The sequence below is a fragment of the Triticum urartu genome, chromosome 2 (genome assembly GCF_003073215.2).
Source record: "Triticum urartu cultivar G1812 chromosome 2, Tu2.1, whole genome shotgun sequence".
NCBI lineage: Eukaryota > Viridiplantae > Streptophyta > Magnoliopsida > Poales > Poaceae > Triticum > Triticum urartu.
Window position 1 is genome coordinate 566,488,208 of NC_053023.1, and position 13,770 is coordinate 566,501,977.

The window sequence follows — 13,770 nt, forward strand, 5'->3', positions numbered from 1 at the left end:
CTCTAAAAAGGCACAACCTAAAACTTGCTTTGTTGCTAAATCCTCAAAAGGTTGGTTGTGGCATAGACGACTAGGTCACGTTGGCATGAGAAACCTTGACAAGCTTATTAAATGAAATCATATCCTTGGAGTTAACGATGTCATATTTGATAAGGATAGACTTTGCAGTGCTTGTCAAGCAGGTAAACAGGTTGGACGAAGACATCTCGTGAAGAACATCATGAACACAAGGAGGCCACTCGAGCTACTTCACATGGATCTTTTTGGTCCCAACGCCTACAAGAGTCTCGGTGGAAATTCTTTTGGTCTAGTTATAGTTGATGATTTTTCAAGATTTACGTGGGTGTTCTTTCTTAATGACAAGTCGCAGGTCCAGAAGATCTTCAGAAACTTCGCTAGGAAAGCCCAAAATCAGTTTGATGTGAAGATCAAGAAGGTTCGGAGTGACAACGAAACAGAGTTCAAGAACGCAAATGTGGACACCTTTCTTGACGAAGAAGGGATTTCACACGAGTTCTCGGCTACGTACACACCTCAACAAAATGGAGTTGTTGAGAGGAAGAACCGGACGCTCATCGAAATGGCAAGAACGATGCTTGATGAATACAAGACGCCAAAGCACTTTTGGGCAGAAGCAGTTGAGACAGCTTGTCACGCAACAAATCGCTTATATCTTCACAAGCTACTCGGCAAGACGGCATACGAGCTCCTCACCGGTAACAAGCCTCAAGTTGGATACTTTCGAGTATTCGGCTCAAAGTGCTACATTCTTGATAAGCATCGTCGATCAAAGTTTGCTCCTAAATCTCATGAAGGTTTTCTACTTGGTTATGGATCAAACTCTCACACTTACCGTGTCTACAACAATTTCACCTGAAAGGTTGAAGAGACGGTAGATGTGAAGTTTGATGAATCTAATGGCTCGCAAGTAGAGCAATTGCCAATTGATGTAGGAGACAAAGACCCTTCAGAAGCAATTCAAGACTTGTCCATTGGCAAAATTCGTCCAACGGAGGTGAAGGAGAGTACTTCATCCGTCCAAGTGGAAGCTTCTACTTCACTACAAGGTGAACCAAGAATCGACACGGAAGCATCCACAAGTGGGACACATCAAGATGAAGAAAACGAGGAAATACGTCAAGATGAACATCAACAACCTCCTTCTCCACCACGACAAGAGAACGACGACGTCAACAATGAAGAAGTCCAAGAAGAAGAACAAGATGAAGAAGATGTTCAACTAAGACCCAAGCAAAAGCTCTCACGAGTTCGAGCAAGAATTGCCAAAGATCATCCCGTCGAGCAAATCCTCAATGATATATAAACCGGGAGAATCACTCGCTCAAAAACTCATTTAGCTAACTTTTGTGAAAACTATTCATTCATCTCTAGCATTGAACCAATGAAGGTTGAAGAAGCATTGGAAGATCCAGATTGGATAAACGCTATGCATGAAGAGCTACATAATTTTGAGAGAAACCAAGTTTGGACATTGGTCGAGAAGCCCGATAACAACCACAACATCATTGGTACCAAATGGGTGTTTCGCAACAAGCAAGATGAAGATGGACAAGTGGTTCGCAACAAAGCACGTCTCGTCGCCCAAGGGTACACACAAGTCGAAGGTATGGACTATGGTGAGACGTATGCTCCCGTTGCTAGACTTGAGTCCATTCGCATTTTACTTGCCTATGCTAATCACCATAATATCACCTTGTACCAAATGGACATTAAAAGTGCTTTTCTAAATGGTGAAATAGAGGAGGAAGTTTATGTCAAACAACCTCCCGGCTTTGTCAATCCTAAGAAACCAAATCATGTTTACAAACTTCACAAAGCTCTTTATGGTCTTAAACAAGCTCCTAGAGCATGGTATAAATGCTTGACCAAGTTCCTTACTACAAGTGGTTTTGAAATTGGTAAAATTGATTCTACTCTTTTTACTAAAAGGGTTAATGGAGAACTATTTGTATGCCAAATTTATGTTGATGATATCATATTTGGTTCAACTAACCCTCTCTTTAGTGAAAAGTTTGGAAAGCTAATGTCAGAGAAGTTTGAGATGTCTATGATGAGTGAACTCAAATTCTTTCTCGGGTTGCAAATCAAGCAAACTAAGGAAGGTACATTTGTCTCTCAAACAAAGTACACCAAGGACTTATTCAAGAAGTTCAATATGCAAGAATGCAAAGGTATGTATACACCCATGCCTACTAGTGGACATAATGATTTAACCAAAGATGGTGAACCGGTTGATCAAAAGGTTTATCGCTCTATGATTGGTTCATTGTTATACCTATGTGCTTCACGTCCCGATATTATGCTAAGTGTATGCATGTGTGCACGATATCAAGCTGCTCCTAAAGATTGTCATCTTAAGGCTGTGAAAAGGATAGTGAGATATTTAATCCATACACCAAATTTTGGCATTTGGTATCCTAAGAGGTCTTCTTTTGATCGTGTTGGCTATTCCAACTCGGATTATGCCGGAGACAAGGTTGATAGAAAGTCCACTTCGGGTACTTGTCAATTTCTTGGTAGATCTCTTGTGTCTTGGTCTTCCAAGAAACAAAACTCGGTATCCTTATCCACCGCCGAAGCTGAATACATTGCCGCTGGTTCATGTTGCGCTCAATTACTTTGGATGACTCAAACTCTTAAAGATTATGGGATTTATGTGAAACATGTTCCACTGCTTTGTGACAATGAAAGTGCTATCAAAATTGGTCATAATCCTGTACAACATTCTCGGACTAAGCATATTGAAGTTCGTCATCATTTCATACGAGATCATGTTGCTAAGGGTGACATCAATCTTAAGCATGTTCGCACCGACAAGCAATTAGCGGATATATTTACTAAACCACTTGATGAGAAAGTGTTTTGCAGGTTGAGAGGAGAATTTAACATCATTGATGCTTCGAACTTGGAGTAGAAACTCCATTGGATACATGCAAGACATGAGCTTATGACTAATCCATGATATATCTCTTATGATAACTATCTTATGTCTTGGATATATTTGCACCTTGCATGTTGTCTAACCCATGTAGGTGCTTGGTTGAATCTAATTCCATGAGATTGCGACTCACTCATATCCTGAGCGATCTCTACATCACCAAGACTCTACACAATAGTGGTTGAAGACAAGGAAGCACAAAACCATGAAACATATCCTTTGACAAACTCTATGATTAAGCTTCATGATTGTCATTTTTGGATACACAAGTGCTCTTCCTTGCAAGAACTAACCCATGTAGGTAGATGAACTCAAACTCCAAGTGGTGCTCCCAACTCTTGATGAACTACATCAACCTTGAGCACCCACACAAGTTCAACTACATGAGCAAGAACCACATCACCACCCAAGGTATGTTATTCCATCTTAGAGAAGCTTTACTCCAAGATATGAGTCAAAGCAACTCAACAAGATGTGAATACATCAAGATGCTTAAACGAAAAATGGTAACCCCATTTTGAGCTTAAACGATGAGTATGACCTATGATCAAGTGTTCTAACTTGACTCCTAAGTCAATATACTCTAACATAGGTGACTATGTCACCGCCCAATTCTAGATGAAGTTCTCTTGTGTTCCTTTCTGAGTTATTGCATTTGTCCCTTGCATATTTGTTTCTTTCTTTTTCAATCAAAACAAAAAAAACTTCATCTAGAAACCTTTTACCTTTTTCTTTTTGATTTTTGTTCTGCATATTTCTGCATCAAATTCCTTGCAAATCTTTCAGCTAATTCATTGCAAATCTTTGTGAGCTCTTGCTTGACTAGTGAGCTGAGGTAACAAGTGTTTTTCTCTGTGATGAACTCGGTTTCACCGAATAGCCATTTTCGGTCCAACCGAATCCCTTCGGTACTACCGAAACATGCCACTCGGTGCCACCGATTTCGCAACAGGAAAAACAGTTTGCCACATATTCTATATTCCTTCTGATGCAGCTCCACTCAATGAATCTTGTCCTCTACAAGCATCACAGTTTTATTCCCTGCTTTGTAATGAATCTCAAGGACCAAACCTATTCGACGGATTCCAGGAACAACCTTCTTGGAAATTGATGTCAAAGGGGGAGAGAGAGATCACATCAAAGCTTATCATCAGGGAGAGAGAGATCACATCAAAAGCTTATCACCTAAGGGGGAGAGAATACTCAATGATCCCATATATTAAGGGGGAGAAAGAAATCTCCAAGGGGGAGAGAATACTCAAGGATCCCAGATGCTTGATGTTCAAGAGGAGAGATGCCACATGTCTTTTTGGGGGAAAGACATGTTCATATGAACTCAATTGAATTTAGTTCTATTCATATCCTTCAGCTCTGATTTTTTGTTTCCTATCTTCTCCCAATATCCCATGTAAGATTCAGGGGGAGCAAGACACCTAAGGGAAAGAAATCAGTCAAATTCATTGCATATCTTTATTCTTGGGGACATGTTGAATTCTATATGGTACCTTGTACTCACTCTCTACATGTCATCCCAATCTTGGTATTCTTGTGGTTTCTTTCGTTTGCTCTGGCTAGTGGATGTACCTGTATTATCTAACTTTGTTTGTGCAGGTTCATTCCATCCTAAGCCAACTCAAGACCACAAGGTAAGTATATGCATCAAAATCATGAGTATGAGGAGTTCTTGCTTCTGTACATACTGTTTGCAAGAAGGACTCATGAGCATGAAGGTATTTTTCCTTGATAATCTTTTGCTCTGATGCATATGGCCAAGATACATGTAACACATTGCCTACTCTGTCATGGTTATGCTCTCACATGCCTCTATATTTCATATTTACATGAGTGCATACATGTAGGGGGAGCCTATGCTTGTTACATGTCCTTCCAAAGCTTTACTTGTTCTTTATATCTTTATCTAAAGCTTTGATGTATGTTGCCATCAATTACCAAAAAGGGGGAGATTGAAAGCACAAGTGCTCCCTAGGTGGTTTTGATAATTGATGACAACATATCTCTTGTTGGACTAACATTCATCTAGCATGTTTCAGATAAGTTCAACAATGGAGTGGCATGGACTAAAGGTTGTGGGAACTCCTTCAAGATGCTAAGGGACAAAGGATTGGCTAAAGCTTCAAAGCTCAAGACTCATTTTACATTTTAGTGATCCAAGATCACATTGAGTCATAGGAAAAGCCAATACTATTAAGGAGGGATGAGGTGTTGCTTAATGAGCTCTTGCTTCATGTGCTTATGATATGCTCCAAAATCCTCAGCTACTTTCCACTTCCACATATGACTAAACAAGCCAACGGTCTACCGATTTTCCTATCGGCGCCACCGAGTTTCACTTGTCATAAACCACTGCCAAACCCTAATCAGTTCGGTCCCACCGATGGGATCTCGGTCTCACCGAGATGGGCTTGCAAACTCTCTGTTACCCATTGCAATATTCTCGGTCCCACCGAGATATGCAATCGGTTCCACCGAGTTTGCTTGGAATCTCAGTTTCACTTATTACCCAAATCGGTCCCACCGAGTTTGAGTAATCGGTCAAACCGAGTTTTGGATTTACCCTAACCCTAGCACATCGGTCCCACCGAGTTGATCCAGTCGGTCCCACCGAAAATCACTAACGGTCACTAGGTTTACATTTTCGGTCCGACCGAGCTTATTGATTCGGTCCCACCAAGATTGGAAAACTGTGTAACGGTTGGATTTTGTGTGGAGGCTATATATACCCCTCCACCTTCTTCTCATTCGATGAGAGAGCCATCAGAACACACACACCATTCCAACTCATATGTTCTGAGAAAGAACCACCTACTCATGTGTTGAGACCAAGACATTCCATTCCTACCATATGAATCTTGATCTCTAGCCTTCCCAAGTTGCTTTCCACTCAAACCCTCTTTCCACAAAATCCAAATCCTACGAGAGAGAGTTGAGTGTTGGGGAGACTATCATTTGAAGCACAAGAGCAAGGAGTTCATTACCTACACACCATTTGTTACTTCTTGGAGAGTGGTGTCTCCTAGATTGGCTAGGTGTCACTTGGGAGCCTCCGACAAGATTGTGGAGTTGAACCAAGGATTTTGTAAGGGCAAGGAGATCGCCTACTTCGTGAAGATCTACCGCTAGTGAGGCAAGTCCTGTGTGGGCGATGGCCATGGTGGGATAGACAAGGTTGCTTCTTCGTGGACCCTTTGTGGGTGGTTGCTTCTTCGTGGACCCTTCGTGGGTGGAGCCCTGTGTGGACCCGCGCAACCGTTACCCTTGGGTGGAGCCCTGTGTGGACTCACGCAACCGTTACCCTTCGTGGGTTGAAGTCTCCATCAACGTGGATGTAGCATAGCACCACCTATTCGAACCATGGGAAAAACATCCGTGTCTCCAATTGCGTTTGATCTCTCCAAACCCTTCCCTTTACATTCTTGCAAGTTGCATGCTTTACATTCCGCTGCTCATATACTCTTTGCATGCTTGCATGATATGTATTGTGTGTGTTGAAATTGTGCCTAAACTCCACTTAAACCGAAAAAGCTTAAAAAATTGCAACTTTAGCACTAAGTGTCTAATCACCCCCCTCTAGACACATCTACTTCTAGATCCTACAACATCGAGTATTAATCACATGGTAATGTGAACTAGATTATTGACTCTAGTAGACTCTTTGGGTGTTAGTCACATGGGGATGTGACCTTGAGCGTTAATCACATATCGATGTGAACTGGATTATTGACTCTAGTGCAAGTGGGAGACTGTTGGAAATATGCCCTAGAGGCAATAATAAATTAGTTATTATTATATTTCCTTGTTCATGATAATCGTTTATTATCCATGCTAGAATTGTATTGATAGGAAACTCAGATACATGTGTGGATACATAGACAACACTATGTCCCTAGTAAGCCTCTAGTTGACTAGCTCGTTGATCAATAGATGGTTACGGTTTCCTGACCATGGACATTGGATGTCATTGATAACGGGATCACATCATTACGAGAATGATGTGATGGACAAAGACCCAATCCTAAGCCTAGCACAAGATCATGTAGTTCGTATGCTAAAGCTTTTCTAATGTCAAGTATCATTTCCTTAGACCATGAGATTGTGCAACTCCCGGATACCGTAGGAGTGCTTTGGGTGTGCCAAATGTCACAACGTAACTGGGTGGCTATAAAGGTACACTACAGGTATCTCCGAAAGTTTCTGTTGGGTTGGCACAAATCGAGACTGGGATTTGTCACTCCGTGTAAACGGAGAGGTATCTCTGGGCCCACTCGGTAGGACATCATCATAATGTGCACAATGTGATCAAGGAGTTTATCACGGGATGATGTGTTACGAAACGAGTAAAGAGACTTGCCGGTAACGAGATTGAACAAGGTATCGGGATACCGACGATCGAATCTCGGGCAAGTATCGTACCGCTAGACAAAGGGAATTGTATACGGGATTGATTAAGTCCTTGACATCGTGGTTCATCCGATGAGATCATCGTGGAACATGTGGGAGCCAACATGGGTATCCAGATCCCGCTGTTGGTTATTGACCGGAGAGTCATCTCGGTCATGTCTGCATGTCTCCCGAACCCGTAGGGTCTACACACTTAAGGTTCGGTGACGCTAGGGTTATAGAGATATAAGTATGCGGTAACCCGAAATTTGTTCGGAGTCCCGGATGAGATCCTGGACGTCACGAGGAGTTCCGGAATGGTCCGGAGGTATAGAATTATATATAGGAAGTGCTATTTCGGCTATCGGGACAAGTTTCGGGGTCACCGGTATTGTACCGGGACCACCGGAAGGGTCCCGGGGGTCCACCGGGTGGGGCCACCTGCCCCGGGGGCCACATGGGCTGTAGGGGGTGCACCTTGGCCTGTATGGGCCAAGGGCACCAGCCCCAAGAGGCCCATGCGCCAAGAGATAAGGAAAGGAAGAGTCCTAAAAGGGGAAGGCACCTCCGAGGTGCCTTGGGGAGGATGGACTCCTCCCTGGCCGCACCCTTCCTTGGAGGAAGGGCCAAGGCTGTGCCCCCCCTCTCCCTTGGCCCTATATATAGTGGGGGGAAGGGAGAGCAACCATACCTAAGCCCTGGCGCCTCCCTCTCCCTCCCATGACACATCTCCCTCCTCCCGCAGCGCTTGGTGAAGCCCTGTTGGAATCCCGCTACTTCCACCACGCCGTCGTGCTGCTGGATCTCCATCAACCTCTCCTTCCCCTTGCTGGATCAAGAAGGAGGAGATGTCGCTGCTCCGTACGTGTGTTGAATGCGGAGGTGCCGTCCGTTCGGCGCTAGGATCATCGGTGATTTGGATCACGACGAGTACGACTCCATCAACCCCGTTCTCTTGAACGCTTCCGCGCGCGATCTACAAGGGTATGTAGATCCACTCCTCCCTCGTTGCTAGATGACTCCATAGATTGATCTTGGTGATACGTAGAAAATTTTGAATTATTTCTACGTTCCCCAACAGTTTTCCATAAGCCCACAACAAGCTTTCTCTTTTCGTTGTTGGTTTTCCAACAACTCCGTTCGAACCTTTCCCAAGGATGCCTTTTCAAGCTCTTTTGTGGCAGAAGTTGGCATTTTCTTCTCCATTCTTTTATTTCAATTATCTATATTCTATTCTTTCGTTCCGGAGGCATTGTGGTGTTGTTCTTTTCACCCATCTTCTTGTTTGGTCAGGACCGTGTTCTTTTCTCGGTTTATCCATTTAACCGGAGTGTTGTGCCCTCTGCTCAAGTTCTTTTCATCTTATCAAGTCTTGCATCCTTTCTCAACCGGAGTGCTGTTCGAATTTGTTCTTCCTTGTTCCTCTTCCCTACCGGAGTGTTTTCAACTTTGTTCTTCTTCGTTGCATTATTCCTTTCAATTTGTTCAACCTCTCAAGGTTCTTTGGTTTCACTCGTTTGTCAAAGAAGCAACTTAGTTTTACCTGTTCTCTTCCTCTTCCGTTTCCCTCCGGTGCCATCCTAGATCTCGGGATGAGATCCTCTCGTAGTGGTGGAGTGTTGTGGCGCCCCGAGACCGATGTGCCAGGTGTCCTCCAGTTATTCGCTGTTGTTGCCTTGTCTTTTGCTTGTGTGTTGCATCTTGCCATGTCATCATGTGCATTGCATCATCATGTTTTAAAAACTTTCATCCATCTCGGCCTCCTCGTTCTCTCCGTTGTCCGTTCTGAGCCCAGACACACTTGCACGCGCCCGCGGCACGTCCGAAATATTATTTTATAAGTGGCCAGAAAAATGTTCTCGGAATGGGTTGAAAGTTGGCATGCAGTGTTGTTATGTTGTAGGTAGGCCGCCTGCCAAGTTTCATCGCATTCGGAGTTCGTTTGATAGCCCAACGGATAACTATAGCGGCAATATAGTCGGTCTAACGTCGGACGTTTTCGGTCTCCGGAAACAGCCGTCGGGCCTCTTCTTCTTTTCTCTGCTCTCAGACCACCTAGTTCCCCCTCCGCTGCGGACCACACGATCGCGATCCGAGGGTCCAAACGGAGCAAACCCCTCTCCAAAACCTAATCCTAGCCCACCTACTATAAATAAACCACTTCCCCTTCCAAATCGGGTCCAAACCTAGCCTAGCCCCTTCCCAAACCTCCAGCCGCCACATCAACCTCGAAACCCACGCCGACTAACCAGATCCACCACCTCCTCCTCAATTTCCGCCGCCGGCCACCTCGTCCCTGCCACTTGGCGCCACCCCAGTGGGCAGCGTCGCCGCCCCGCCCAACCAGATGAGGCCACGTCGCCCCTGGGTCTCCCCTCCACCGCACGGCCCTGCAGGCCCACGGGGAGCCCATCCTGGGCCGTCCCAAGCCCGACCGTTGTGCCCCGTCGCCTCGCTTGAGCTAGATCGGGAGAGCTCGATCCCGAGCTCCCTGCGCCGCCGACTGACCTCTCGCCGGAGTTGAGGACCCGAGCACCCTGTCTCTCTCTCCCTCCCCTGCCGCTCCTTCTTCATCTCTCTCTCACAGAGCTCTCTCTCCCTGTGTCGCGCAGATCCTCGTGTTTCGTCGCGCCGCCGCATGGAGTTCGCCAGAGCTCGCGACCCCCGCCGTTCTTCGCCCGGGTCTGTGCCGCCCTCGCCATCCTTGCCCACATCCGGTCAAATCCGGTGACCAGGGGCCGGATCCACCCATCCCCGTCGCCTGGAGCCGCAAAGTTCTGCTCCTGCCTCTTGTCGAGAGGAGGAGGCTGCAGTCGTCGCAGCCGCGTTGACCACTCCTCTGCTTCCGCTCGCCCCCGCACGATCCATCCAGCGCCCAGGCCCAGCCTCCCCTCCAGCCGCGCGTGCCCGAGAGCCCATTGTGAGCAGCTCCCTTTCGGCCTAGTATTGTTTTTTTCCTGCTGCTGTGATTTTCTCTTTTATCCAGTAAAGACAGAATTGCAGAAAAACCCCTCTTGTTTCATGCATATAATAACTCATCATTTATGCACTAGATAAAAATGTATTATATATGAAAAATGCTTAGAATTATGTGTAGGTTAATTATATCCAACTTTCATCTATGTTTAAAATGTCGTTTGTTTAAATTTGCTTAAATAACTTGCTAAAATGATTTAATTCATAACTATTTAACCGTAACTCGGAATTTAATAAACTTTATATGTATATGGGGTAGAAAAATGCCTAGTTTAACATGGTGTACTTGTTTTGCATGTTTAACAACCCTAAAATTGTGTTTAGGGCAGAACAGTACCAAATCTATAATATGCATATGGGGATTTACCGGAATTGTTGTTCGTTGTTTCCGGCCTCATTTAAACTTGACTAGATAGGTAGTATTCATTTGCTTCACCCTCTTTCCATGCTAACAACATTTAATCTTGTTGGGTACATAAACGAGAGAGAACTAAATAAGTCATGTGGTGTTTTCTTCAATATGCAACTCCGTTGCATAATGAGCTCCACTTAATTTGTAGTATTGTTTGTGCACTTTGCCATGCCATGCTTCCTTAAACCGGACATGCATCATACTTGGTTGTGCATCATGCCATGCTTGTGCTGGTTGTTTACCATGTTGTTTGCTTATTTCCGGTGATGCTTCTTCGAGTTGTTTCCGTTAACGTCGCGTTTGTGAGGAACCGTTCGACTACGTCCGTTTGTCTTCTTAATGGACTCGTTCTTCTTCCTTGCGGGATTTCAGGCAAGATGACCATACCCTCGAAATCACTTCTATCTTTGCTTGCTAGTTGCTCGCTCTTTTGCTATGCCTATGCTGCGATACCTACCACTTGCTTATCATGCCTTCCATATTGTTAAACCAAGCCTCTAACCCACCTTGTCCTAGCAAACCATTGTTTGGCTATGTTACCGCCTTGCTCAGCCCCTCTTATAGCGTCGTTAGTTGCAGGTGAAGATTGAAGTTTGTTCCTTGTTGGAACATGGAGATGTTGTTCCTTGTTGGGATATGTTTACTTGTTGGGATATCACAATATCTCTTATTTAATTAATGCATCTATATATTGGTAAAGGGTGGAAGGCTCGGCCTTATGCCTGGTGTTTTGGTCCACTCTTGCCACCCTAGTTTCCGTCATATCGGTGTTATGTTCCCGGATTTTGCGTTCCTTACGCGGTTGGGTAATAATGGGAACCCCTTGACAGTTCGCCTTGAATAAAACTCCTCCAGCAATGCCCAACATTGGTTTTACCATTTGCCACCTAGCCTTTTCTTTTCCCTTGGGAGTCGCGCTCCTGAGGGTCATCATTATTTTACCCCCCCGGGCCAGTGCTCCTCTGAGTGTTGGTCCAAACTAGAGTCCTGTGCAGCGCCCCCTCGGGGAAACTCGAGGTTTGGTTTTAGTTGTATGGAGAACTCATCTGAGTGTGCCCTGAGAACGAGATATGTGCAGCTCCTATCGGGATTTGTCGGCACATTCGGGCGGTGTTGCTGGATTTGTTTTAACTTGTCGAAGTGTCTTGTAGAACCGGGATGCCGAGTCTGATCGAAATGTCTCGGGAGGAGGTCTATTCCTTCGTTGACCGTGAGAGCTTGTCATGGGCTAAGTTGGGACACCCCTGCAGGGATTTGAACTTTCGAAAGCCGTGCCCGCGGTTATGGGCAGATGGGAATTTGTTAATGTCCGGTTGTAGAAAACCTGAAGTTGACCTTAATTAAAATGCATCAACCGCGTGTGTAACCGTGATGGTCTCTTTCCGGCGGAGTCCGGGAAGTGAACACGGTGTTGGAGTAATGCTTGACGTAGGTTGTTCTAGGATCACTTCTTGATCATAGTTGTTCGACCGTGCTTTTGCTTTCTCTTCTCGCTCTCTTTTGCGAATATGTTAGCCACCATATATGCTAGTCGCTTGCTGCAGCTCCACCATCATACCTTTACCCTACCTATAAGCTTAAATAGTCTTGATCGCGAGGGTGCGAGATTGCTGAGTCCCCGTGACTCACAGATACTTCCAAAACCAGCTTGCAGGTGCCGAGGTTACCGTGCAGATGACGCAACCAAGCTCAAGGAGGAGCTCGATGAAGATCTTGTCCTTTGTGTTGTTTCGTTCTAGTTGATCAGTAGTGGAGCCTAGTTGGGGTCGATCGGGGACCTTGTCGCATTTGGGGTTCTTCTTTTATTTTGGTTCCGTAGTCGGACCTTGATTGTATTTGTATGTTGTAATGCTTTATTCATGTATTTGTGTGAAGTGGCGATTGTAAGCCAACTATATATCTTTTCCCTTATGTATTACATGGGTTGTGTGAAGATTACCTCACTTACGACATTGCTTTCAATGCGGTTATGCCTCTAAGTCATGCTTCGACACGTGGGAAATATAGCCGCATTGAGGGCGTTACATGATCTCTTCGTGATGCCCCACTTGAACTTGCACACGGCAATCTTGATGACGATCACCACTTGATGTCATTCTCTCCATGGGGTGAGTGATATCTTCCTCTTGACGCAGGACCATGGACACGTACCTAACCCCACATAGGACTCTCACATAGACTATGAGTTAGTACACAAAGCGCAATGGACAATGCTTACCATACCATGGGATCACTTGATCCCTCTCGGTACTTCTTCTATGCTTTGTGAGTCGATCAACTTGATTCACTCTGGACTTAGCCTTGATCAATCTTGAATGTTTCCAACTCTCTTCATTTGGATGATGTCTTGAAGGTAAACATGAATGATCACATGATCTTCTTCTTCAAGACATGCTTGCAATAAACTCAACACTCACATGACCAATCTTTGAATAATTCCTTACTAGCACCTTGGTCAACTCATAAACTCCTTGAAACCAACACATGGACTTCAAGAAATGCCTATGGACAAATCCTTCCAATATAACTCAAAGCAACCATTAGTCCATAGAGAATGTCATCAATTACCAAAACCACACATGGGGCACCGCATGTCCTTTCAAATGATTTATATAAGACTACCAGAGGCCTAGAATAACAAGAATCCTTGTCGGCTACGCCGGTGGAGAGGAGTCCTCCACGGATTAGGAGTTCTTGTCTTTAGCAGCAAGACTTCTTGATTTTCCTTGTATGCGTCACGGGCCTTCTTGACGTGGCCCCTGATGAACCTCCATGATGTCCCCGACCCGACCCACCTGACCAAGAGACGACGTGGTGAGTACAGCTAGTCCAGTACTCTGTCAACCGGGTTGGACGGCCGGCTCCTCTAATGTTATACATGGACATATCTAGATGGTTGTATCCGTATACATTTGATGAATCTGATTTAACGTATAATGAATTAGAGTTGCCGACGGGTTACAACCACTCCAACCTACGTTTGCAGAAAACCTCTCTCTAGACCAGCCCCATCCCTCCCCACCTC